This window comes from Zootoca vivipara, chromosome 6, assembly GCF_965207765.1.
Source record: "Zootoca vivipara chromosome 6, rZooViv2.hap1.1, whole genome shotgun sequence".
NCBI classification, from domain to species: domain Eukaryota; kingdom Metazoa; phylum Chordata; class Lepidosauria; order Squamata; family Lacertidae; genus Zootoca; species Zootoca vivipara.
Window position 1 is genome coordinate 14,177,314 of NC_142589.1, and position 27,826 is coordinate 14,205,139.

At 46.3% G+C, this 27,826-nt stretch overlaps 1 long non-coding RNA gene across 2 annotated transcripts in view; it reads left to right on the forward strand.

Moving 5' to 3' along the window:
- LOC148685257 (uncharacterized) overlaps positions 1–27,826 on the forward strand; it is a 77,228-nt gene that overhangs the window by 1,514 nt on the left and 47,888 nt on the right. Inside the window, exon 1 of one of the 2 annotated variants that reach the window (XR_015950444.1) lies at positions 25,525–25,986. The exons of the other annotated variant lie outside the window; for it this stretch is intronic. This is a non-coding gene — a long non-coding RNA (uncharacterized LOC148685257). Of the gene's footprint in view, positions 1–25,524; positions 25,987–27,826 lie in introns of those variants that run through there. 2 annotated transcript variants of the gene reach the window in all.

Below are 27,826 nucleotides of genomic sequence, written 5' to 3' on the forward strand. Positions count from 1 at the left end.
CCTCGGTACTGGACCTCAGTGTCCGGGCAGAACGATGGGGGTGGAGACGCTCCTTCAGGTATACTGGACCGAGACCATTAACACACAATCTGAGTGTGTCAATGAAACTTTGGGATCTTGACTTTGATGGTGTTTACCAAAACAAGTCCATATGTGCTTTGGAGACAGAGAGTGAAAATATTATTATTTTTTCTCCATAGCATAGCCTCTCAAAGTCTCACCTCTCATTCTCTGTTCACCTTTTGTTATCCCTCCTGCAGCTTAGAGATAAATTTACAGTGCACTCCTTTGCATGCCTACTCAGAAGTAATCCCATCGAGTTCAATTAGGTCTATTACTCCAAGCTCAGTGGAGAGGATTGCCATATTAGCTGATTTTAATAAGCGTTATAAGTGTGAAATTGTGCAAACAATTGCTGCATAGTTCTAAAGAAAGATATTGCCATCTGTTGTTGGGTAAAATCTCCACATGCTCAGAGTTTGCTGCAATTGGAATTGTGGAATTTTGCCCCACATATTAATTTTATCAAATTAATGAAAGTCAGTGAGCATAACATAAAACCCGGTGAGCATAATATAACAAGCATCCAGCCTGCAAATATTAAAATCCACAGCAAGAATAACTGCGAACTCCATCTACAATCCAATAACAAGGATGAAACCATCCTGGGAAGATGAATTTTGTGCCTTTCACCACTAGATGGCACTGTTGTCTATGTTTTGGTTTGATGGCAGCTTATTTCAGGGGTCACCAACCTGGCGGGCACCCAGGCACCTGTTGAGGCTTCCAGTGGTGCCCTGGGCAGGTGTCCCAGATAGTGAGCTTTCATTTAACAATAAAAAGAAGTCCTAGAAAGAATATCATGGGGCAAAATGTACAGGTACCTTCTAAACAATATGTGTAAAATGAAAGTGGAGTTGTCACCTTGTATATTTTTTCCTGGTACTGAGGAAAGCTTCCTGTTATTACCATAATAGACAGCAACTGTGTGTGTTTGTGAGAGAGAGTGATCTCCAGTACCATCATGGCATAGCGTGACTTCCCATGATAAGCATAATGTTTTTGGGGATGGTTGTCTCTTAAATTTGTGTTATGCCATACTTCCCGTGGCAGCCATTTTGTGGTCGTGTGTTTTCAGCCCTACCTTGAGATGCTGGGAATGGAACCCATTGCCCATTGCCTCCTACCACTGAGCTACACCCCCTTATCTTAAGAGTTAGGAACATAAGAAAAATGCTTTGTGTCAAGTCTGACCAGTGGTCTGTCCGGCTCAGCATTGTGTCTACACCAGGCATCCCCAAACTTCAGCCCTCCAGATGTTTGGGACTACAATTCCCATCACCCCTGACCACTGGTCCTGTTAGCTAGGGATCATGGGAGTTGTAGGCCAAAACATCTGGAGGGCTGCAGTTTGGGGTGCCTGGTCTACACTCACTGGGAATAGTTCTCCTGGGTTTCAGGCTGGTGGGGGGGAGCATTCCCAGCCCCACCTAAAGGGGGGATCTTCTGCATAACAAAACAATTTTTCTGCCTCTTAGTTATGGGATAGCTCTAATACGCAAAGGAAGGTGCCAAGTATGCCGAGCTACAACACATCCTCGTTTCACTTCAGACATATCTTGAGCATTTTCACTACATGGTTTTACTGGTGCCTTCTGTTACTGTGAGACAGAAAGAGAAATAAACTGGGCTGCCACCCACTTTAGTTAATCTCAACTGATTTGGTTAATCTCAACTGATTAAGCAATTAATGAATAACTCTTTTAAAAATTGCACATGATGAAATCCAGTCATTCAAAAGGGGTGCAGAGAAACAAAAGCGTGTGAACTCAGCTGTGTTGCAGTAACAGTTCTCTTGGAACAGAGAAGGGGAAATGGATCTGGTTGGTGGTCCAGAACATGATTTATCCCATGCCAAAGTGGCCTTACAGGCCAAATATGGAGGCTGGGTGGGCCCAATTTGGCTCCACTTTGGTCTTTCCCTGCTCAATCCACATTCTGTGTGTGGTGTGTGTGTGAGAGAGAGCGAGCACCATAGCTGCCAAGTTTTCCCTTTTCTCGCGAGGAAGCCTATTCAGCATGAGGGAATTTCCCTTAAAAAAAGGGATAACTTGGCAGCTATGGAGAGCACGGTAGGAATGTGTGTTTTAATATGGTTCTTGCCATCTGTACTTTTTGCAAGAACTTCTATTAAAAACGTAATTAAGAATCTGCCGCCTGGTTTAGGGGGGGACACTGTTTCATTCTATCAAAAATGTTTTAATCGACTTAATTTAACTATTTGGCTGAACGTGACAACCCTTTAAAAATGAGCTGATTGGGAACACAGGAAGCTGCCTTATACTGAGTCATACCACTGGCTCATCTAAATCAGTATTGTTTACACTGGCTGGCAGCAGCTCTCCAGGGCTTCAGACAAGCATCTCTCCCCTACCTGGGGAGGGGAGATAAGCTGTCCTTTGGCTGAGATCTGAGTTGCCTAGAATGGCTGCAATTGCTACTTCACAGAGGATGTTGACGAATTCAAGTCCTGTTTAACAAACACTCTTAAGAACAAAGAGCTCTATGGCTCAGTGCTAGAACATCTGCTTTGCATGCAGAAGGTCCCAGGTTCAATCCCTGGCATCTCCAGGTAGAGCTGAGAGAGACTCCTTTCTGAAACCCTGGAGAGCCACTGCCAGTCAGTGTATACATAACACGCTAGATGGACTAATGATCTGACTCTGAATAAGGGAGCTTCTTATGTCCTGAAAATAATAATAATTTCCCTTCCTCCCAGATGTCATTTCCACTTATCCTGCATTAACATCCTCTTTGGTCGTTCCACCCTGGTTCTCTCACTCTCCCTGCTGGAAACTTTTGCAGCTATTAAAGGGAATTGTTCTCGTGCAGCCCAGTCTCTCCAAATACCACCCATCAAATTGATGGGCCCTTAGCTAGTTTATAGTAGTGCATTAAATAAAACTCAGTTCTTTCAAACAGACACTAGGGGGCACTCGTGGTACACCACAGGTCTCAAAGGGACTAAGCAAGAACCAAACTGAACTTTTATAAGGCTGCAGCTTGAAAAGCAAAAGCCACCAGAAGATGAAACATTGGAGCTCGTCTTAATGCTTTGCCTGCTGTGGAGCTTCCTTTTCTTCCTTTCTAAAAGATGGTTTTCTGGGGGGTGGGAGTGATGCTGCTGCTGCTTTATACTGAATCAGATCAGCTCTGAATCAGACTGCAACTCACACCCTGGTCAGTCCCCTTCTGCTGTTTCTGCCCCAAGCAGTCAGTTATTTAGAGGTGCACTGCCTCTGGACATTGAGGTTCTCTTCAGCAATCATAACTAATAGCTCTTGGTAGACCTGTCCTCATTCATGGATTTGTCTAATCCCACTTTCTAAAGCAATCTAAGCCTGCCGTTATTGTCACATCTGGTAGCAGTGAATTCTTTAAGCTAACTATGCATTGTGTGAAAATGCCCTTTCTTCTGTCCCAAATTGTATTGTCATTATCAGAATAATCGGGGGATCATGAGCTTTCACAATACGGGAATGGAGAAAGATAATTCTGAGTGGCGTTTCTATAGCATTTTATTTTATTTTTGTATAAAACATAAACGTTGCCTGCCAACCACTAGGAATTATTGGCCTCTTTCATATGTTAGGCACATAGGAAGCTGCCCTGTACTGAGCAAGAACACTGGTCCATATGTCTCAGTATTGTCAACCCTGACTGGCAGCATCTCCCTAGGACAGCGTTTCTCAACCGCTGTTCCGCGGCACACTAGACGCTGGCTGGTGTGCCGCGACGTGCGGCAACGAGAAGGGCGATTTGCATTGTCACGGAAAGGAAGCCGGCCGGGTCACGACGCGGGGCGAACGCAGCTCTCAACAGCCACCACCACGGGAGGGTGGTTTTAGACAAACTTAAAGAAGCTGGCTGGATGAGCTCAACCTGAAACTTGCTGAGCAAAGGATTGTACTGGCAGAGAAATCAGCGGCTTGTGAAGCCTTATTACAGGAGATTGCAACCAACACAGCAATTGGCAAGTGTTTCTTACAGTCATAATTATATAGTCAATATAGGGCGGCACAGAGTTATTTTTTTTAACTTTTTAAATGGTGGTGTGCCTCGTGATTTTTTTCATGGAACAAGTGTGCCTTGGCCCAAAAAAGGTTAAGAAACACTGCCCTAGGATTTCAAGCGGTAAGTCTTTCTGAGCCCTCCCTGCATATGCCATTGGAGAATGAACCCAGGGCTTTATCTGCCACAAAGAAGCACTTAATCAGCCACCCTTCTGGTTTAGTTCTGAGATTCCACCAGACACTCACTCGGGCATGCTACACCTGCATCCATGAGGACTAGAAACTTTCTGCACCCAGTACCGCATTCTGAGGTCTCTCCCCCCCCTGCAGAACTATATTACTCCCTTGCTTTGCCCCTGCAATTGCATATGATCAATCACCTTGTAACCTCTGCAGTGTTCCTTATACTGTAATGATCTTGTTCCTCAGAAATACCTTTACCTCACCATGAACTCATCAATGCCTTGCCCTCTGCTAAAGGCACCCTGCTGGCAGCTGGAGCTGTCTAGCCAATCCCGCCCCCCCCCCACACCATCACCTTTAGTTTCTTCTATTTGTAAAGTAGCTGAAAAACCAAAAGCTGTGTTTTGTTTGGTTCTGACATTGGCTTGCAACAGTCTAGGAGATGGAAGTTCAAGGCCAGCTGTGTTTGCTTCACAGTTTCCAGGCATGGCTGGGGAACGGCAGCCAAGGAAAGAGCCAAGTCACAGGAGATGGGGAAATTCCAAACTGGGTGTTGATCAGAACAGGATTCTCGCTCGCCTGCAATGTGCGTTCTTCTCCCCTGCCCCCTGTAGCAATGAGCTAAAGTTGTCCAATCCGTTCTGGCTGTCAGCAGCGGGGGAGCTGGATTTCACGCTTCCAAGTGTGTCTGCGTGCGGCTGTGTCTCTGACGTCTGTGCGCTGCCTCCCTTGCCCCCCTGCCAAGAAGGTTGGTGCCAACAGGCGGACAGACTGATGATCCATTTGTGACGCCAAGACCGTGGAAGCAACGCGTCTCCCATTGGCAAAGCCTCACTTTCCCCATTACCACCTGTAGGGGGATGCAGCAGTCTCTGTGCTCCCATCAAAATCTGGTACCAATGGTTCCAAATTCTGCACCCAAAAAAATGGGAATTCCGCAACTGGGAATCTGTTACACAGCTACGTTTTTGCAAACAACAACACAGTAAATGCTGAGGAACATACTGTGCAAACTAAGACTGTCTTCTTTTACACAACTTAACTGTTTTTTTTGCGTAATTTATCCTGGTTTTGGGGAGTTGCGAGGAAGGTTAAGGAGCCATATGTGAGGTATCAGCAATCCGTATGCGGAATAATTGCCCAAATGATATGTTCTTGGCACATTTTGAGAGTCATCTCTTTATCAAGGGGATCTAAAGAAGAAAAAAACCCTTCAACACTGTAAAAACAAAAACTACCCCATAAAATTACAAGCTCTAAAGACACACAGAGCTGAGCAATGCCTTAATTTGGGAAGCAACCTTTTTGACTGGGCTGGGGAATCACTTTCAGCCCAAGGGCCACATAAGCAACTTTCTGGGGGCCACATGGCTGGTTGTGGGTGTGGCCAGTGGCAAACGTTGGTAGAGCAAAGGATGTGACTTACCTTTATACCTCTTACCTTTGGCCCTCCAGATGTTGCTGAACTACAACCGCCGTCAGCCCCAGCAAGCATGGGCAAGGACTAGGGATAATAGGACTTGTTCAGCAACATCTGGAAAAACCAAAAGTTCCCCACAACTGCTTTAAATATCAGGCCAAGTTCCTGCTGTGCAATAATCAGATAGATCTCAACACACAGGCTAACACACGCAGCCTGCCTCGTCATCTAGGTTTAACGAGAGGCAGCTCAAGAGCACATCCCAGGCAGGTGAATGTGAATAGGGGTCATGGCTTGTGGTGACCTGGGAAGAGCCTTGAGGGCCAAAGAGAGAGGCCTGGGGAACTGCATTTAGCCCGTGGTCCCTGGGTCCCTCCTGCTTTCCTGGGATCAGCTGCAGTTAATGGGAGTTATAGTCCAAAAGTGTTTGGAAGGCAGCAGGTTGTGGGAGAAGGCTGCCATGTGTGCTCTGAAGCACATCATTTGCAATCCCAAGGAAGATTGTGGTTTTCACCCCTAACAATTTATAGGCACAAAGGGAGCTGCCTTATACCAACTTCTGCCTTGTACCACTTGGAGCAAAGATGCTCGCAGGAGTCCCTCTCTCCTTACTGCCGCTGTGCAAGCTTCAGAGGCCTTCCCCTACCCTGGTTGTGAAAGTCTCTCAGTAGTGAGCAGGGCCTTCTCTGTGGTGGCTCCTCTTTTATGGCACCACCTCCCATAAGAGCCCTGACAAGCGATGCCACTGGTGACATTTCAGGACTTGCTAAAACCAAAACTGTGTGCTTAGTCAATGATGCTTGTTGGAATATCAGCTGCATCTTACTGTGTAGTAGTAGTAGTTTGTTTGTTTGTTTGTTTATACCCTGCTCAACTGGCTGATTTTGTGGTTTTAATGAGTTTTTATATTTATAGACTCAGCCCTGAGATGGAGTATAGTAGGTGGGAGCATAGCTGCCAAGTTTTCCCTTTTCTCGTGAGGAAGCCTATTCAGCATAATGGAATTTCCCTTAAAAAAAGGGATAACTTGGCAGCTATGGGTGGGAGTCTTCTTGTTTCTTGGCCACCAAATACAAATATTTGTTTTGTAAGTAAGTAAGTAAGTAAGTAAGTAAGTAAGTAAGTAAGTAAAGTAAAGTCAGATCCTTGGTCCTTTTAGCTCAGCATCACCTACACCAGCTAGCAGTGACTCTCTGGGGGTTGAGGTGGCTTTACCCCCCCCCCCCATCCATACCTGGAGATCCTGGGTATCAAACCTGGGACTTTTGCCATACAAAGCATGTGCTGTACCTCTGAATCACAGCCCATTCCCCTATAGGAACATAGGAAGCTACCTTCCATTGAGTCAGACCCTTAGTCTATATAGGTCAGCATTGTCTACGCTGACTGGCACCAGGTCTCCAGGGCTTCAGGCAGGGGAGTTCCCAGCCCTATCTGGAGATGCTGGGGACTGAACCTGAGGCCTCCTGTCTGCATACAAAGCAGATGCTCTGCAGCTGAGCTGCAGCCCCTCCTTCCTTTCCACAGGGTGCTATTACACAGATTAGCCATCTTGTGTGCCCTGCTGGGGCAGAAGCAGGGAGCTATAAATAAAATAAGTACAAAAATAAAATTTCATAGATGCAAACCCCGCTGTGCCACAGAATGTAACTAGCAGAAAGCTGCAGCTAATTCTGACTTCCCTTCAAGTAGAATCAGCTAAAGCAATGCTCCTATTAAGAGGCAGAAGGTTTTAAATTATTCGCATTATAATTTCATAATACGAGTATTCGGGAAGCAGGGCAGGGGCTCACTGAAAAAGCATTTCCTCTGCACTCAGATGGTTGCAGGTTCAATCCCCAGTGTCTCCAGTTTGTGTAGTCAAATACAGTCAAACCTTGGTTCCCAAATGCCTCTGTTTTGGAACATTTCTGCTCCTGAACGCTGAAACCTGGAAATAAGCGTTCCAGTTTTCAGACATTTTTTTGTAGCCGAACGTCTGATGCAGCTTCCGCTTGAGTGCAAGAAGTTCCTGCAGCCAATCAGAAACCATGCCTTGGTTGTCAAACGGCTTCCGGAACAAATTACGTTCAACAACCGAGGTTTGACTGCAGGTGCAAGAGACCTTTGAAGAGCCCCTCCTGCTGGTCAAGATAGGTAAAACTGGACTTGTATGGAACAATGGTTTCAGTGTCCACATTCCTAGAAGCTAGGCACGTTGGATTAATAAATGCACACACATACGCACACACGCACACACTTCCCCCTTTGCATGTGAGCGGGTCAGCAATCCCCGGAAGGCAACAGCTTGGCATTATGTCTGAACCCTGATTCATGGCTTGTCTCTCCCTAACACATGTCAGCAAAGGCTCCCTGCCTGATGGGCCTTGGGTGCCTTCATCACATTCTGGGCTTGAACTGGAGCTAGGACTGCAAAGCTCGCTTCCGCCAACCCAGCTCAGCAGTATCTGAGACGCTCTGGGAGAGTTGGCGCTGCCACTCCCCCGCCAGTCGTGTTGGTAAGATGAGAAGGGATGGGGTCGCTGGTCCCCGTCCCAGAATGTGTGCCTCTGCTGGCCGGAGATTCCCCTTCGTCTATTTATAATTGCATCCCGTGTGGGGATTAGGAGTAGGACAGTACCTCTCTGCAAGGGGGCGGGTGCAGGGAGCAGCAGGCAGAGATCCTCCCACTTGCAAAGTTGAAGAAGCATGAGGACGCTGAGGCAACCTCCATCTGCAACAGGGAAGTGGGAGGGCCTGTGGCTTCCCAGATAACTCCCCGTCAGCCTCCAGCTAGCATAGTCCATGGTCAGTGGACTATGATTATGTGGCAGCTGAAGTCTAGCATCATGTGGGCTTCCCCATCTCTGATCTGTGAGGAGGAGGAGGAGGAGCAACAGCACCCCCCGCTGGCTCAAACCAGCGAGCAGCAGTTACCTGGAAGCCTTTAAAGGGCAAGTCAAGCAGGAATGGAAAGATCTGACCCTTTTGGTTGGCTTTGTTTCTCATTTTTCCAATCTGAATCCAGTTCTCCACATTTCTGCAGCAATTTGTGGGGTTTTTTATCCTCATTAAAATTTGTCAGCATTTTAGTGCTAAGTTCTCCAGATAAGCAATTTTTTGTATGCAGTTTTGACAACAATATTCACACTTTTGCAGTGAAAAGTTCCATAATATAATGCATTTTTTGTATGTTAATTTCACTTTTTGTGCACACACTCTCTGAAAATATGCATTTTTGTAAGTCTTGTTTGATTGGAGACCTGCATCGTAAAATTTGGAGAAGCCTGAATATCCAAAGTGGTTCTCCTATTGTTTTGGAAAGTGTGAATTAGATAGGTTCACTTTTAAATGTGAATTGAATTGAATTTGTTCCCCCGTCTCTAGTATGTAGTATCACATGACCTGTTCTACCTTATTATTAATAAGCTTCCTTGAGTCTCTCCGTGCAGTTCCCTCATTTAGCCAGAGCTAATTGGGGGCGCCATGGGCTCAGAATCCATGATGGTTGCAGCAAATCTTGATACTACCCCCCCCACCCCCCAATTTTGGCTATCTACACTTTTCCCCCTCAATAAAAAGCTCTCTTCTGTTCTCTGTAGGAGCTTCTATTGGCCTATTCCAGCAAATGAGAGCTGTTTAGCAGGAAGGTCCCGTAGAGCCATTAACACAGCTTGACCCATCCAGCGCTGGCATGGGAGAAGTGACCCTGAGGGTGCCCTCTCAGGGTGCAAGTGGTTTAATTTTGATTTAGGGGTTCTGTCTCTTGCAGGGATGCAAGGTCACAAGTTTAACTCCCGCTCTCTACAAGTTCCCAGAGCCTGGCAGAAGAACCCTGTGCTGGTCTTATTTCATTTGCAAGTGGGGGCATTATACCAGAACCTCCGGTGCCCTTGCCTTGGCTCTCTCGGCTAAGTGTCAGTCAGTAGTTCTCTTCATTTGACAGACAAAGTGATGCATCTTACAACAAAACTGAATGCAACTGGTGAATTTATTTAATACACTTGGAACAGTTTCTATCATGGTTAGTCAGCCGAACAGCCCGACTCAGACTTTGCCCATTTCAATTGTATCATATCCTGGTTTGTGGTGAAGCTGCCTTACATCAAGTCGGTCAGTCTCTGCTCTCTGGGCATTTGGGCAGGGGACATTCCCAGCCCTATCTGGAGATGTCCGGGATTGAACCTGGGACCTTCTGCATGCCAGACAGAAGCTCTAACTGCTGAGTTCTAACCACTGAGATTTCCTTTATATATAGGAAGCTGTTTTATAGTGAGAATGAGACCATTGATCTGTCAAGTTCAATGTAGTGGGGAACCTTTTTGGTGGGCCAGTTTCTCACCAGGATCACCCTCACAGGTTAAATTTGGCATCACATGATTGACAGGTGGGTGTTATTTCTGCAAGTTACCTGCTAATTTTATTTGCTTCTTTCTGCTTTTGTAAAGAACCACAACATAATACATGCCAGGTCCAGTCTGTTAAACTACTCTCTGAAAAGCTGGCACCTGATTCTTCTTTATGACATCATAATGGACTTTAGCCACCCCAGTCAAGAAGCATTATAGAAAACCCAACAAACCTTCGGGCATCTCTTTGCAGCCCATAAGAACCAGAAACTTTTTCTTTATTAAATAAATATGAATTCAAAATACTTACGATGTTGGATTCTGCACTCGACCCCTAATTTTATTGGCTTATTTCTGCTTTCTTGAAGAGCAACAACATATTACATGCCAAGTCTGATCTGTTATGCTGCTCTCTGAAAAGATGGCACCTGGGTAAGGAAAAGCTTAGCAGGATTTCCCTGAAAGCTGCCGTTTTTTCCCCCCCTCCCAAAGTGATTTTAATCAGAATTTCAGGAAAAAAAACAACAAACCACAAGCACACAAGAGAGACAGAGAATGTACTCCCATTTATTTCCATGGAAACAGCCACGAGGCCAAGGAGGGTAACACAGCAAAAGCCACTTTGCAGTTAAATTCTCCCATAAAATCATTTGTAACATACGGTCAGCAATTAGGCTATTTTTCCTTGCCCTACGCAGACATTGCCTGTCTTCTCTTGATATATTTATTCAATGCCACAAAGTTTTTATGGTGCCCTCCCCCCCCTCCCCAACTACAGTCACACTTGCAGCAACATAGGTTTCCAAACCTGGAAGGCGCCTTTTCTAACAACCCAGTCTGACCTGTGCAATAACAGGCCACAGAGATTGTCCCAGCCTGCCTTTCCTTCCCTAGAGTGTGACTGTTGAAGGAGAGTTCAGTGCCTATCTCTTAGGAACATGCACTGGTTCTGTTTGGAAAAGGAAGTTTATTGAGGAGGATGGCTTAGGGGAGTTAGGAGGAGGAGGAGGAGGATGCCCTCAGGCCAACACGACCAGATGGCCAAGGCAGGGATCTATCCTGTCTTCTCTCTGTTTTGTTTTGTTTTTTTAATTAACATAAAATCAAGAATACAAACAAACAAAAAACACAAAGTTACAAAACATTCAAGCAATACAGAGGTTGTATTTTCCAAATCAAGAGCAGATAATGTAGAAAAATAAAAGCAGAAAAACGCATATTGAAAGCCAAATTTTGCAATTTGATGGGAGAAGAGAGTTTTGTATGATAATTATATGAATTTTTGTAACACATTTTCTTGGCTTGAGAACTGCATTTCAAAAATTGAAAAAGTGTGGGTTTTGAGGGATGGCTGTGCTTAGTTTCTCGTGTTGTTTCAAACTAGGTAGACACACTTTTAAGTGCAGTTTGAATTTTATTTCTCCCCATCCCTAGCTCAGAGAAACTACCATCAATACTATTATTAATTAATTATTATGTCACTTAATGCCCAGGTGGCATTTAAGCAGTTTACAAAGCATAAAACCCAGCATTGCACCACATTGTTAAAATACAGAATAATTAAAAATACAGCATCATTAAAATAGCACAATAAAACCATCACTTTAAAACAACACAACATGTAAAACAGGAGACTTGAGTCAAGATATCAAGGGAATGTCCATGGAAATGGTTGTATTTTTTAAAAAACTAGCAGAATGCCAATACAGATGGAACCTCTCGTCTTTTCGTAGGGACTGCATTCCACAGCACCAGTGCCAATAGTGAAAATGTCCATGTTGAAATGAGTGAGTTGCATGCATAAAACTCTTGTGAGCCCAAACCATGCGTCTTTGCGTGAGTCACCAATTTGGTCTCTCCAACAAGCCTCCACTGGGGGAGTTGGGCAGCAAGTAATTTCATCATTTCCGTGTATTAGGTGTGCTTGGATCAGGCAGACTCTCCAGGCAGTGTGTACCTGTTGCATTTTTGCATAACTTGTTGCTCTAAGCTTGGCTTCCTCTGACCCAAGAGGACCACTGACTCATTCACCAGGGCAGTACAAAAGTGTGCCTCTGATTTAATTGGGAGCTGGGGAGGTGAGCCCAGCTGTCAGGAGTTTGGGTGAAACTGTTTAAATGGTTTGTCATGTTTTTTTTTTCATTTTCTAATAATTTTCATTTACTGCTGGATCAGATTTGCCTGTTCTTAAATTTAAGGGAAAGGGTCATAGATCAATGGGGAGGGCACTTGTTCTGCATGCAGAAGGTCCCACCTTCAATCCCCAGCATCTCCAGGTAAGGCTGGAGATGGCCTACACCTGGAACTTTGGAGAGCTGGTCTGACTTGATATATAAGACAGCTTCCTATATTCCAATGTCTTAAGGGCAGGGCCATAGCTAAGTGTTAGAGCAGTCGGTTTGCATGCAGAAGGCTCCTGGTTCCATCCCCCAGCATGTCCAGGGAAGGCTAGGAGAGACCCATGTCTGAAATCCCAGAGAGCTGCTGCCGGTCAGGGTAGACAACACTGAGCAAGATGGGATAAAAGTCTGACTCGGTATAAGGCAATTTCCACTGTTTCTAACTTTGCTGCATAGATGCTACTTTTCCAGAACGAAAACTGCCTTGCTGTCCATGCCAGGTTTGTTCTGTTGGATTCTGATACTGACTGTAAGCTTGAGTGTTCTTCAAAAAAGTCGACACATACCAGGCAAAATGAACATCATTGTGACTGGGGGATGGGCAGAGTGGAAAGACTAAGGACCCTCCTTACTCCAGTAACCCCCAACAGCAGCAGTCATAGAGAGTGGGGGAAGGTTCCCCCGCCTCCACTTCACAGCTGTGCCACCCTACAGTTAAATGGGAGCCATCAAGGACCAAAAAATGCAACCTGGTAACTTTAATCCTTGCTGGTTTACAAAATTGCTGTTGTCACAATGGGAGGCAGCCCATGCTTCTGCATCCCTTCTGTCATGGTACCCAGTCTGTAGAACTCCTTGTCACTGCCTCCTGAAAGTGGTTTCTTTCCAGCAGGAATTTAATTTAGCTATTTAGCAGCATCTGACAATCTGTTGTCCTCCAGCTGTTTTGAACTACAACTCCCATCATTCCTGGCCATTGATTTTTCTGGCTGGGACTGATGGGAGATGTAGCCTAAAACATCTAGAAGGCACCAGGTTAGCAAAGACTTGAGTTACTACATAAATCTGTTTTAGTTTTACTGCTTTTGTAGGTCACTGGATTATTATTTTTATTACTCTTAGGTACTCTGTTTTCTTAATTGTGCACATTTGTTTTTATTGTAAGTTGCTTCGGGGTCTCTTCAGGTTGGAGTGGGGTGCAAATTTTCATATAAGCAAACAAAGATGTTACCTTACTCTGTCTCAGCAAGCTCAGTAGAAACCATTTAGAATGGAGTCTGAGTGAATCTACATGGTTCAATAGGTTCCTTTTCACGCTCAGGAAAGAGTGTGAATGAATTCTGTAATCATGTGTGTGCGTGTGCGTATACTATAAATGTTATATGGCTCATTATACAGGTTCATTGGTAGAAGCTAAATGGTTCTGCCTCACACAGGGCCACAACAGGCAGCCTCCTCTGGAAGAGCCTGTAAAGTCTGATAGCATTTCTGCATTGAGTGTGGGGTGCGAACAGGTCATCATTCACATCACACCTAATGTAGTATCAGCGTGGGCAGCCTTGTTGGAAAGAGGCAAAGCCAAACCAGTATATAATGCAGAGAGAGAGAGAACAGGCAGCCTCCTCTGTGTGTTGCTAGTGGGTGCACAACAGAAATGGCCTTACTGGTATATGCTTCTGTCATACTAGGCAAGGAACCAAGTTTACAGCAGGTACCTACGTACAATGCTCACTTGCCTTTTGGGATATTTCATGCTCTTGCATCCCATTGCTCCTTGATGTATCCCTTCAAAGCACCTGCCTCTCCATCCTCTCCCAGTTCTCAATTCTCCCCCACTCCATTATGATGCGCACGCCTTCCGCCGCTGCTTCTCTGTGTTGGAGGCTGTTGGTGGATTCACCCGGGGGGGGGGGGAGAGGGAAAAAATTCAAAGGCCATCTTTCTGGTTTGGAAAACATCTTGACAATATCAAAGGCTGAGACATGACTTTGAAATCAACAAGGTGCAACCTGAAGCCCGTAGCCAGCGCTTTGAGCCTGTCAAGGAGGTGGGGAAAGAGAGGGATATCTGTAAAACCGAGGAGAGCTTCTATCTTTAAGGTGCTTCTGTAATATCAACACAGCATCGAGGCCACAGTGACGTTGTCTGCCGCCTCTGCGGAATGCAATATTAATCCCACTTGGCGATGGTTTGGGCTTAGGAGCTTAAACCATGTCTGCATGAGCGACGTGACCTTTGGGCGACGCAGCCATCGATTTCCTGAAGGGCCTTGGTGGAACTGTGTGCTGCCGCGTTTGGATGTCTCTGCTCATGAAGGGACACACGATCTAATTAGCGATGATTGGGGAAGGAGCTGGCTCGTTAAGAATCAGGAAGTAATAAATAAAATATGACTGAGAGGAGGGGGGCAAGGGGGAAAGGCAGGAGCAGGGCTCTCTGAAAGCATCCAAAAAAGAGAGAGAGAAATAAATGGAAAAGGAGCACTAGGAGAAGACACAACTGAACGGAAGAGACTTGCAAAGAGAAATAGCTTTTCTCAACTCTTGTCTGCTCCATAGAAATCCAGGAGCAGCAAGACTTTGGCTTGTAAAGCAAGCCAGGCTGAATCTGATCATGGAGAAATCTTACTATTTGTTTCTCTCCTTTTCCCACTATTAAATTCATTTATCCACAGCTCCACATCTGTACACACACACACACACACACACACACACACACACACACACACACACACACACTATATTAAAAAGAGCTCTCATGGAAATCCTTCAGCATTTTAACATACATTTCTCCAAAACATGCTTTTTTGCAAGCAATTTCCCTTAATCTATAATGCACCACCATATGTTAGTTTAGCATGTAAGCATTTCTTTGCACACTTTCTCCCAATGTGCACTTTTTGTAGTTGTTCTGAAGGATGGTTGTGCTTCACAACTGGTTGTGCTTCAGTTGTTTTGGAAAGTGGAAATCTGGTAGGCTTTAATTGCGAACAGAATTTAATTTTTCTCCTATCTCTTGAATAGCTTGACCAGCTGGCCTATTGTTAAGAGGCTTCCTTGATGCTCTCCATGCAGTGCAAATTTTGAAGGGTAGCTGCATTTCATGTTGCACGTTGTTCCAGGGATTTGCAAATAAAAATGTCAATTGAACCAAATTCCTCCCCTTTCCCTACCTCAGCTAAAGCTTATAGCTTAGAAGCACCTGAAAGGGTACATTTTAAGTCCTACCCAACCAAGGTGGCAGTAGCCATTGGAGAAGATGAGGTATGGAGGATGTTGTTAGTGGGGAACATTGGGAAAGGAAGAGCCCTATGCTTCTTTCCTGTTAGAGGTTAGAGTGGGGAGGCAGACCTGCTAACTTATTGTCCTGCCCCACCCACAGAGCAGAGAGATTCTCTAGCTATGGAGGGAGGGGCGTTGACCAGCCAGCAGAGGAAGCTGGACAACTGGAGGAGGAAGCAGGGGGACTAACCACCCCATCACCAAGAGCTTGGCACCACCTCTGCCATTGGTATCAGACCCACACCCTCATGGGGGGGGGCATGCAGGAGAAAGAGTCTTGTGAATGTGTGCACCACACCTCGCCTTTAAAAGCTCACAGGAGGGGATTAGTAATTTGTGGAGACATTTTTGCAGCTTTAATCTGGTCTCAGATCCCTGGTGTTGTTACTGAACTCACTACCGGTAGCCTTGCCTGTAGCAATCTGAGCTCATAGCTTGACCTGTAGTGTCGGAAACCTTGAATAAAGCTTTCGTTCTTACTTACAGAGATCATTGGTCGTAGCATTTGGGAAGAGAGCCTTGACAGGGTAACTGAGAGAAAGAGTGAATGGTGATGTTCTCACTTATGAATGTAGGAAGGTACAGTCCTTGCTTGCTGGGACAAAAAAGCCATGTAACTGCATCCAAAGGAAGGATGTGCTACGTGGACAGATACTTTTATAATCATAACAATGTAAGAGAGCCCTGCTGGATGAGGCCAGTGGCCCACCTAGTGCAGCATCCTGTTCTCACAGTGGCCAACCAGATGCCTGCAGGCATCTTCACCACCATCACTGCCAATTTATTTGTATGCTTTCTGCTCCCTGCACCCCTCTCCCCCGTGATATATTGTGCACAAATCAGTTTTTGCCTGTCTTGGTTATAATTGCCTCGCTCTGAACCCAAGTGGCAATGTTACGACTTTCTTCACACTTCCTTTAGGAACAGAGGAAGCTGTTCTATACTGAGTCAAACCATTGGTCCATCTAGCTCAGTATTGCCTGCACCTATTTCTCCACCCCATCTGAGTTCCTTCCTTCTGTTCATTTTCTCTCTCCCCCCCAGCCCCCCTTCTTTTTATATAGCTCAGGGGTAGTCAACCTTTTTATACCTACCACCCACTAATGCATCTTTCTTGATGGTAAAATTTCCTTACCGCCCACCAGTGCTCGATGGAAGGAGGATTCAGCTTGTGCCATAGAACCCCCTACCACCCACCAAGAATCCTGAAACGCCCACTAGTGGGCAGTAAGGACCAGGTTGACAACCCCGATATAGCTTCATATACATATGGCTAGAAGTGGAAGCGGACAGTATTTTATGAGATTCATATTGATGTTATTTTATTTAATTTTATTACTTTCTTCTAGTTGTATGGTGTGGGGGGTGGGTTATTTTTTTTAAACCTTCCTTTGTGTGCCGGGAGTGGGGGCAGAGGGATACACTAAAGTCAGAAAGGAATTACTTACAGTATCTATGTTGCTGTCTTCTACTAAAATTTAAAATCCTGCAGATACTTCACTTCAAACCCAGTGAGTTTTAGTTCCAAGTGTAGACCTGTACTGGATTGGGAACTTGTATTGTGTGAGGCAGCCATAGTTACCGTATCTATTTAGAACATTTTTGGCTCTGGCTTGAATCGTCAGGAACTCTGGCCCAATCTGCCCACCCACTCCCACCCATCTCTGCTATCATCATTGGCTCTAACTCTACCCGTCACTGCCATGACACACCTGACAAATTATCTCCCCTAGAGTTGCCCAGTTCTGCCCTAGAAGCAGACTTTCCCCCATGTTGAGTGAATGAATCTTCCTGTTTTGTTTTATTTTCAAGGAGGGATGCCAGAAGGTTTTTAGGCAAGGAAGGGAGAGAAAAAGAAGCCATAATTAATAACAACAACAACAACAACAATAATTTTGAGAGGGAGCAGGAGGGTGGTGGAAACAGCATCCCTGCAGTCAGTGGCCCTGGTTATTCATCCAGAGCTGGGCTCCCTCCAGTCTTTGCCCTTACGGAAGCGGGACAGAAGTTCAATATTCCCGCTGACTGAGCCTCTGGATAATGAGGGCACAGACAGCAGAGGTTGGGCTCATTAGCCATTCTGCTGCCCAATTAGGCTGGGAGCTAATTGCTCATTAACGAGGCCATACCTGCTGAGGCAGCTGGGCTTCTGCACAATCTTGCAGTCAGAGATTTACACGTGTGTGTGTGTGTGTAAGGAGGTGAAGAATCTAAAATGTAAGCCTCAACTCTTCTGCTTCTGCTAAGAGCCATTTGTTTCTGTTGCTGCCGCCGCCACCGCAGCTCCCCAGGGACGGCAGTTCGATTCCTGGCTCCAACCACGCCTGAGCGGCGCACATCCATTAGCCCAGGGCTGCCGTGACTCTGCTGGAGGTTTCCTCCACGGCGGCGGCTGGCATCCTGACCCGCTCCCCCCCTCCTCCTCCCCTCCCTCCCGCAGGCAATTTGAACAGGGAAAGGGGAAGCAGTGAAGCAAGAGGCAGAAAGAGCGTCAGGGGCGGCGGAGATGAGCGAGGCCCGCAGGCACTGCCTCATCGTGCATCCCTGTGGCGTCTGGATGCTGCACAAGCCCAGTTTTTTGGTGGGGGGCAGGCGGTGCAGTCTGGAGGAGGGGGTTAGGGGACTCTGAGAGAAATGATAAAATCCTGTAGTGCAAGAGAGATTAAAGTGGGGTGTGTTCCTCCCACACTATTTTTCATCACCCATATCCTGTTTTTCAACATTTGGGGGCCACCCAAGGATGCTGAGACTTCGTTGGGTTATTGTTCTTTACCCCACTTATCTTTCAGGGTGTGGGTCTAAATTTATTGCAATGGAATCTAGGAAGACACAGTAACTGAGCCAGACTACTAGTCCATGTAGCTCAGTACTGTACACTGACTGGCAGCAGCTCTCCAGGGTTTCAGACAGAGACACTCTCGGAGCCCTCCCTAAAGGAGCTGGGGCTTGAACCTTTTGCATGCAAAGCTGATTGATGCTCTGCTACTGAGCCATGATGCTTCTCTAATGACATAACATAGGAAGCAGTATTAGAAACTCAGATATGTAAACTATTCACCAAATGGCACCTTTTTATTTTATAGTCTTTATTGTAAGATAAAAAGTACATAATTACGAGTGCACAGAGTAATATAAGATGCAGAAAAAGAAATAGCATCCATGTAGAAAACAAAACAGAACAACAACAACAACAACAACAACAACAACAACTTATATACATTATACAAGTTACCACAATGGAATGTCTAGCTGCCTTTTTTGATTTTTGCAAGATTACAAAGCAAAAAATGAATTGTGTATATCGTCAATGTTAAAATATTTAACATTTAACATACATGTAACATTTTGCCTATTACAGCAATCTCCCCCCCCCCAAAAAAATGTGAACTAATACTACAATGGGGGGCGGGGCAGGAAAGGAGCAGGAGAAGCAACTCTCAGGGCAGCCTGGCCAGTCCAGCATGGCTGCTCCGAAGCACCATTCAACTGCCTCACAAAAGACAGGTGGGGGGGGGGCTAGGCAAGCTTGGGGGTGTAGGCACGAGGGCTCTTCCCCCTCTTTCTTCCTAGGCATGTTTGCTTAGAAGTAAGCCCTGTCACACCCGGAGGGGCTTTCTTACCCTCAAGAAAGTGTGCTTAGTATTGCAGTGGAAGTGCAGAAGCAAAGTTTGCTGCCATGCTAGACTCACAGGGCAGCGCAGAAGCAGAAGATGTGCATCTTTTGTTGCATGCGAGTCACCTGGCTCACGCGGCAGTGCCACTCAACCAGATGGAGATGTCAGTCGCCAAATGCACCTGGCGCCTGGGGAATTTCAAACACTGATAAGGAGCATCCTTAAACCAAGTCAGATCATTGGTCCATCTATCTGTCCCTCCCTGGAGATGCTGAGGACTGAACCTAGGAGCTCCTGCATGCAAAGCAGCTGCTCTACTACTGAGCTACAGCCCTTCTGGTGAAGAGCTTGTTTCCAGATTTTAGGTGTCACTGAAACAAATGTAAAAGCAAGGAAGAGGACAAAAGAGGAGACAGATTTGCATCACATTTGCATGTGGTTATTTATATGCATAGATGCAAATGTAGAAATAATTGCTATGATTTAAATAGAAATCCCATACAACAGACTGTGCCCAAGTGACCTGTGTGCCTGCTCAGTCTGCTACTCAGATCCTAACTGTATATGGGCAATGTCAATAGAGTGTCTGTGTGTCCTACTGTATGGAAGGCAATCCTCTATCGGAAGGCCAGTCTGTTTTAAAGATAAAGTACCTAAATAAGTACCCCCTAAAGAAGGGAGAACAGAGTAACCTTGAAGTTTACACATCAACAATTTGCAAGCATCGCAGACTGAGCTGCCCTACGGCTTTCCACATTATGGCTGGTGGGTTGGTTCAGTGGCTGTACCTCTGAGTAGGACTAGCACTGGATGCAACCGATTATTTCTGCATTTGTATCTAGGCATCTAAATCAGCTTATTCAAATTTTATGCAGATCTGTGTTGTGTTTTCACCCTCTCCTTTTTGTGTGATGCAGCTCGCCTTTTTTTTTTTTAAAAAAAGATTCATAAGTGGTAACTCTTAAAACACCAGGCCCCCTCTTTCCCCCCCTTTTTTACAATTCTCCCATTTGATCCAGACATCCCTTCCCATGGAGGATTGTCCTTTGTAAAGAAGGATTCGTGGCTACCCTGCTTTCATTGGTCTGTCGTAACTGGAAATTACTTGGAAATAAATATATTGCCATAATAACAATATGGGGGTAGTGCATTTAGCAAATAGATAAAATGAATGAATTAAAGGCATATACCTAATAGTGGTTTTACATTTTCTTGCCCTTCTTTTGCGTCAGTGGCGAAGGTGCATGCTCTGCTACCGGGGGCAGAGAGTGGGCGTGGCTGGTGCCCCCTTGGGGGGGCATGACGTGTGCCCTGGGGACGTGGCACGCTGCCGCAGGGGAGTGGTGCGCATCCTGGGGGTGTCCGTGAGGGCATGGCTCGCCACCCGCAGGGGTGTGGTGTGTGTTCTGGGGGCATGGCACACCGTCTGTGGGGGCATGGCGCCCAGTGCATGGGGCAGTTTGCTCCCTCCACACTCCCATTCCTCCGTCAGTGCTTTGCATCAGTACATATTGAAAACTGTTCGAAGTGCAGTAGCAGAGATCATACCATGTGCAACTTAAGGGTTAATGCTGCAAGTGTTAATGTCAGCCAAGAGGGGGACAGGTGGAGATGTTGTTTAGCAACCAGGCAGTGTGGCATGACATTTGCTGATGTAGCACATAACATGTCCTGATTGGCTGTGTAGTTGTGAAGGAGGTTTCTTCTATGTTTGGTGTTTTTTTTAAAAAAAATATTATTATTTGTTAAAATTATATACCACCCGTCATCAAAATATCTCAGGGCGATAAAACATCTCCCCGTTATGTACAAGACCTGAGCTGTGTGAACCACTCTGTTCCTTCTTTCCTAAAATTGTACTCTATTTTTGTTCAGTTTCCTCAGTGAAGTGTTATCGGGATTTCTTTTCTCTCTGGACTCCATCTGCCTTATTTAAGGGATTTTGCTGACAAAAATAATCCAGTTTTTCAACCCCAGGATTCAAGGGCTCTGTTTTCTCCCTGTCTCTATCCATATTAGTTAGTTTTATTACATATATGAGTATATCCCATAACTTTGATATCCAGTCTTCTAACGTTGAGTGACTTTCTTTTTTTCCAGTTATTACAAATAATTATTCAGGCAGTGGTCAATAAGATTTCTGCTTATTTTCTCTGCCACCTGTTAAGACCAGGGGGCTTCTGTTGAACTAAGTCCTATTTAGAGCAAACCTATTGAAATTAATGGACATAAGCTAATCATACACATTCATTTCAATGGGTCTGCTCTAAGTAGGTCTAGCATCGAAAGCAACCCCACATCTAACCCAACTAAAATAACTAAGGGATTTGAGGGTATGTGCATTCATTCTTTAAAAATGGAAAAAAGTCATTCTTCCATAATTATTTTACTTTCCTCGCTCTGCTTTCTTCCTCTGCCATCCCACCCACCCCCCACTGCTCCCGGGCAGCCAATTTTCCACAGCTGTCTTGTTTCACGGGGGAGTGGGGTGGTGGTCATGAGCAAAGTCCTGTTGTGATGCATCTCATCCTGGTGAGCATTATTTTTCTTATGTGAACTGCAGGCTACGCTTTCCTGCAGGCAAGGCTAAGCCTGCGAAAAGGCCAAGAGGTGCCCCAGTGTCTCTCCTTTCCCCCCTGCTGCATTGCTGCTTTTCTTCCCCCTCCAGGAGAAGAAGAGGAGAAAGCACCCCCTCCTTTCGCCCCCCCAAACCCCTATTGATTGTCAGCCTGGCCCAGAGCGAAATCCTTGCAGCCTTCCCAGTCCTTGGCCGCCAGCCAAGGCCTGTCCCCGGAGGTGGAGAGAGCAGCGAGGGGTGGCGGTGGTGGTCAGGCAGGGGATGTCGGGAGCGCTTTGAAAATTAAATCTCTCAAGAGCTCACGAGGCTGTTACTTGACCTTGGGTTAAACTCAGCGGAAGAGAAGCTGGGAGAGGAGCGGTGGGGGCAGCCGCATTAACCCCCCCCGCCCCGCCCCCGCCCCAGCCTCAAATAACTGCTGGGCGCAAAAAGCTTTGGGGAAAGGAAAGGGGGAGCTGACAGCTAGAACAGGTTAGCATCAGGGATAAGCCAGGGAATTACTGGTTCCCGTTCAGCCTCTGCATTCACGGCAATTGTGCGTGTTTGTTTTACGTGGATCAGACCTTTCCAGACATGTTCAGATGTTCATGTTTTCTAACCCACGGAGATACCCCACCTCTACTTTCCTAAGGTGAAGGACCATAACTCAGTGGTAGAGCCTCTACTTTGCATGTGGTCCTGGGTTCAGTCCCGAATGGCAGATCCAGGAAGGATTGGGAAAGATTCCTCATCTGAAATGCTAGAGAGTCACTGCCAGTAGTGTGGTCAATAGTGAGCTAGATGGATCAATGATCCAGCTCCCTGTGTTTTATGATCTTTATTCCAAAAGAACCAAAAAAGAGATGACTTTGCATCTGGTTGGCCACTATGAGAACAGGATGTTAGGTTGGAGATCCAGTGTGACGTAGGGAGTTGGATTGTCAGACTAGGACCTGGGAGGCCAGGGTTCAGGTCCCCACTCAGCCATGAAGCCCAGGGTGTGACCTTGGACCCGTCGCTGCCTCTCAGCCTAACCTACCTCACAGGGTTGTTGTGGGGAATAAACGAGGGGGAGGACCATGTACGTACACCACGTTGAGCTCCTTGAAGAAAAAGGTGGGATAGAAAGGAAATAAATAAAATGGGCTTTTGGCTCTTCTTATGTCCCAGGTGGCGCTGTGGTTAAACCACTGAGCCTAGGGCTTGCTGATCAGAAGGTCAGCGGTTCGAATCCCTGTGACGGGGTGAGCTCCCGTTGCTTGGCCCCAGCTCCTGCCAACCTAGCAGTTTGAAAGCACGTCAAAATGCAAGTAGATAAATAGGAACCGCTACAGCGGGAAGATAAACGGCGTTTCCATGTGCTGCTCTGGTTTGCCAGAAGCGGCTTTGTCATGCTGGCCACATGACCCGAAACTGTACGCTGGCTCCCTCGGCCAATAATGCGAGATGAGCGCGCAACCCCAGAGTCGGTCACGACTGGACCTAATGGTCAGGGGTCCCTTTACCTTTACCTTTATGTCCTTACAATGCTTGCCCCACACCCCTGCAGCCCATCACAGTTGCCCTTCCTTTCTTTTTGCTTCCACCTTGCATCTTTTCTGAAGTGCAAAGAGAGAGGGGGAGATGAGCTTCATTGTTCAGCATTGTTCAGTCTCCTCCACCCTCTCTTCTCCTCACCCACCCTCCACCCCCTAGTCTTTTGCCTCCTGGTGCTGGCTGGTTATTTTTGTCTCTGTCTCCCGGCCAGAGTGCCTCAGAGAGCCACTGAGCTTTCCCATCTCTTCTTCTCTTTACTCTCCCTGCCTTTCCCTGCCGCAGAAAGAAAAGCCATCGAGCCAGATGGAGCCACCGTGCCCACCCTCCCAGATCAAGCTGGGGTGGTTTCTAATTAGGACTCATCGCCTATTATCCCCTGACAGCTGACTTGAGGTATCCAGGCAGCCCCAGAGGCAGAGACAGGAATGCAGACCCTCTGCTCCCTCCTTTCCCCTCCACAGCTCCTTTCTAAAAAAAACCCTGAAATGGTGCCATGTTGCGCAAACTCCAGCCACGACGCCCCACCTGCCAAGTGCGCCTCCTAGGGCAGTGTGGGTGCAGAGTGCGGCAGACTGTTTTGAACAAGATGGGGAAGAACTTGAGGGACTGCTCGTTTTTTGGGGGGGGGAGCATCCTTGAAAGCTCAGCCAAGTGCTGCTCCGGAATAGATCCCTGATTTCAAACTCCGCTTCAGAGATTGGTGAGGATACCTTTTGTGCAGTACAGCGTCCTACAATCTGGTGCCCTTCAGATTTTTTGGGCTGCAGCTCCCAACCAGGCCCAGCCACTACAGCACAGCCATGGATGGGAGGTGTAATCCAAAACATTGGGAGGAAGGTTGACTCAGACCATAGCCAGCGGTCCATTCCAGACCCAATTCAATGTGCTGGTGTAAATGCTTTAAGGCAGGGATGCGGAACCTGTGGACCTTCAGGCATTGTTGGACTTCCTATCCTCTTAGCTCCAGCCAGCATGGCCAATGGTCAGAGATTATGGGAGTTGTATTCCAACAACACCCAGAGAGCCCCAGGTTCCACATTCGTGCCTTAAAGTCCTAACCAGGCTCCCTGAACCAGCATCTTCTCTCATATGTATAACTACCATGAACCTATGGCTGTTTTCTAAAGCTCTCCTCCAGGTGCTTCCACCATAGGGGGAGGCAGGCAGAAGGTCTTTCCAGGGGTGGCACCCTAGTGGTGCAGTGTTGTCTGTGGAAAGACCAGACTGATGTCTGAGTTGTGAACTTTTTGGTACCAGTGGAAGACCTTTAAAAACATACATTTATTTTAAGGGCTCCTCCAGATGACCTGTCTACTGAGCATCCTTTCTGATTTGTTGGTTGGTAGGGAAGGAGGAATAGTTCAAGTTAATTCATGTTAAAATCAACAGTGGAGGTAGTTCTCACTGCAGTGAGCCAAATCCCCCATCAGGTTTTACATCTCATGCCCTGGGAAGCATGAATTATTGCTATGGGACACTGCCATGCAATCAGATGGACTAGTTGAAGTTCTTCCTAATAATAATAATAATAATAATAATTTATTATTTATACCCCGCCCATCTGGCTGGGTTTCCCCAGCTACTCTGGGCGGCTTCCAACCCAATATTAAAAACAGTACAGCATCAAACATTAAAAACTTCCCTAAACAGGGCCGCCTTCAGTTGTCTTCTAAAAGTAAAGTAGTTGCTTATTGCCTTGACATCTGCTGGGAGGGTGTTCCACAGGGCGGGTGCCACTACCGAGAAGGCCCTCTGTCTGGGCCTTCCTAGGGATGGGTCAGGAATTCAATTCAGTTTGCGTTTAAAGGCAAAACCCTACATCATTTGCACTTTCTGAAACAATATGAGAACACAATCATCCTTTGAAGTTTGTACCTCTGAATTTTGCAGTGCATATAAAGTAAAGGATTCACAAAACTGCATATGTTAGTGACAACATGCAAAATGCTCTGCAAAAATGTGTCTATAGCATTCTAAAGTGTGTGTGTGTGTGTGTGTGTGTGTGTGTGTGTGTGTGTGTGTGTGTTGTTTTAGGCAAAATCAGCACAAAAATGCAAAAATGCTAATGGGTTTTCATAAGAGCTTTTAAAAAAGAAGAAACGTGGAAATGTGGAGAACTGAAATTAAGACTGGAAAAATGAGAAACTGAAATTGACAGATTTCCCAGTCCCTAAAATTGATGATTGCGGGTGCCATCTCTCCTTGCTATTGAGCCCATGCAAGCATGGATCCAACTCAGTTCTCTCCCTTTGTTTCTCTCCTCATGCACACACTTCTCTTCCAGGAGGGGAACAATTTTGACTTGTCACTTGCTGAATGCTTTACAATGTGATCGTTTATTTACCTCCCTCTGAGGTTCTCCCACACCCACCCTGTAGACCTTTCTGTGAGGCCCTCTCCTCTCCTGGACTCTTCCTGCCTCCCCCACCCACAAGTCATTTATGAATAGGCTGCTGCCTCAGGGGTCAGAGTGGAGAGAGCGTGGCGGATGCCTCCGAGGCTCTTGTAGCCCCCACGGAAGTTGACCCCTGTCTTCCCTCCCGTACAGATCTCCTGCCAAGCCCTGGGGAAATGAGTCAAGCCTGAGAAAGATGGGGATGGTTGCTCCAGCATTATTCACCCACCCCCTGCTCTGGACCCGTGAGGAGCACTGGACACACAGGGCTGCTTTCTCAGGAAGTAGCTGGCTCTCCCCGCTTTCTGTTTCGATCCCAAACAAGTAATTCCTTGCAGCTGTCACCATGCCCGGCTCCACCACCACGGCTCATGTGCTTCTGGTTAGCTTGGGAAAACAGCCGCGCCACTCCTGAGTGAGAAGCAGGATGACAGAGAGGCTGCAGGAGGAATTTTTCGGCTCAGCAAAGGGAAACCGAGGTAGAAAAAAGAAACAAAACAAAACAGGAAGGAGGAAAGGACGGGTGTAATTCTGATTGGGGGTTAAGCTCTGGCAGCAAAGGGACGCGGCAATAAATAAGAGTACCCCATAATAGCATGCAGGTGAGGAACTTCTTCCAGCACAGGGGCTGTATTACCTTTGCGGCTATCTTCTGGAGGCCCCATGTCGGGTGGGTGGAGCCAGAGTCAACAGTGGGTGGAGCAATTGATGCGATTTTCTACCTAAGTACTGTACTGTACAGTAGGCTAGTTTTTACACTCACAAACCCATTCAGGTTGTCAAGAGGCATTATCAGAATTCAATGACACATTCCAGAGAGTCTGGGATTTGGCACACACACAAAAACCAGAGGCAGGGGGGTAAAGAATGTTAATGTTTCTTTGCCTACAAAAGCATGTCCTAGAATCCTTTGCAATGCATGGAGAACCCACAGCTGATTCATTGCAAGGGTTCCCTTGTAAAAAAAACAAACCCATAAAAGTAAAGGATCTCTGGATGGTTAAATCCAGTCAAACTTGACTCTGGGGTGCGGTGCTCATCGCGTTTCAGGCCGAGGGAGCCGGCATTTGTCCGCAGACAGCTTTCCAGGTCATGTGGCCAGCATAACTAAACTGTTTCTGGCACAGTGGGACACTGCAACAAGTGCCAGAGCGCACAGAAACAGCGTTTACCTTCCTGCCACAATGTTGGTATGCTTTTGAACTGCTAGGTTGGCAGGAGCTGGGACAGAGCAATGGGAGCTCACCATGTTGTGCGGATTCAAACTGTTAATGTTCCGATCGGCAAGCCCAAGATGCTCAGTGGCTTAGACCACAGTGCCACCTGCTCCCGTTTCCTTGTAGGATAGGTTGATGTGGAAAGTATTCTCTGAAGGTAGAATGTTTTGAAAACACTCTATGGTAGTGTTCAATAAATCATTTGTAAAATGGGTGCAACACTCAAGACTCCAAACCAATGTGAGTACAAGTTTTAGGACTGAGAATTGGATTGCTGGTGGTGGTGGTGGTGGCAGTGGCGGCGGCAGGAAGTTCAGGACCGAAATATAAATGCAAATGTGTCCTATTAATATGTTTTTGAAGCATGATGCTCACTCTGTGCTCCCCACACAGTCTGTCAGCCTGCTGGGTTTATTCCCTTTCTAGGTTGGGTAGGGAGAATAACGCTTGGGCTTTTGTGTTCTGCTTGAGCTAAAAATAGCCAGCTTCAGAGAGGCAGAAGGTTTGGGGACTGGGCAGTGGTCTGGCTATGTGGGCAGGCAAGCAGTTGGTTTTCCATTTCTAGAGCAGAGATGTTGCAAAGCTGAAACATTTATTATTCTCCCAATACTTTCGCTCAGCACTCCCCTGCCTTCCCCACTGCTGCGGGATTGGGGTTTTTTTCGGGACGGGGGGTGCAGCAATAGGGGCAGGGGGGGACTTGGTAGATAGGTTCAGCTTCCAGCCTCACCACAAGACTCTGGGGATTGCTTCGCCCTCTGGCTAGCAAGAAGGACCACTTCAAATGCTCACTTGCTGTGTTTAGATTTATATTTAATTTTCCTTTCCATACAGGCTCTTCCAATACCGTTCCCACCCGAAACTGTGCACATACAATGTAGAAAGATTAGACTATTAGTGGCTACAAGTAATTGTGGCTATATTTTACCCCCAAGATCAGGAACAGCATGCCTCTGATTGCCATTCACTACAGCTGGGGTAAAAATCTGATTCCGTTCACACGTAAAGGTGAATTTACCAAATTAGCAGTTGCTGAAACAATACGCAAATCAAAACACAGCCATTGTTCAAAATTTTATACATCTCAGTGACTTTTGCAATG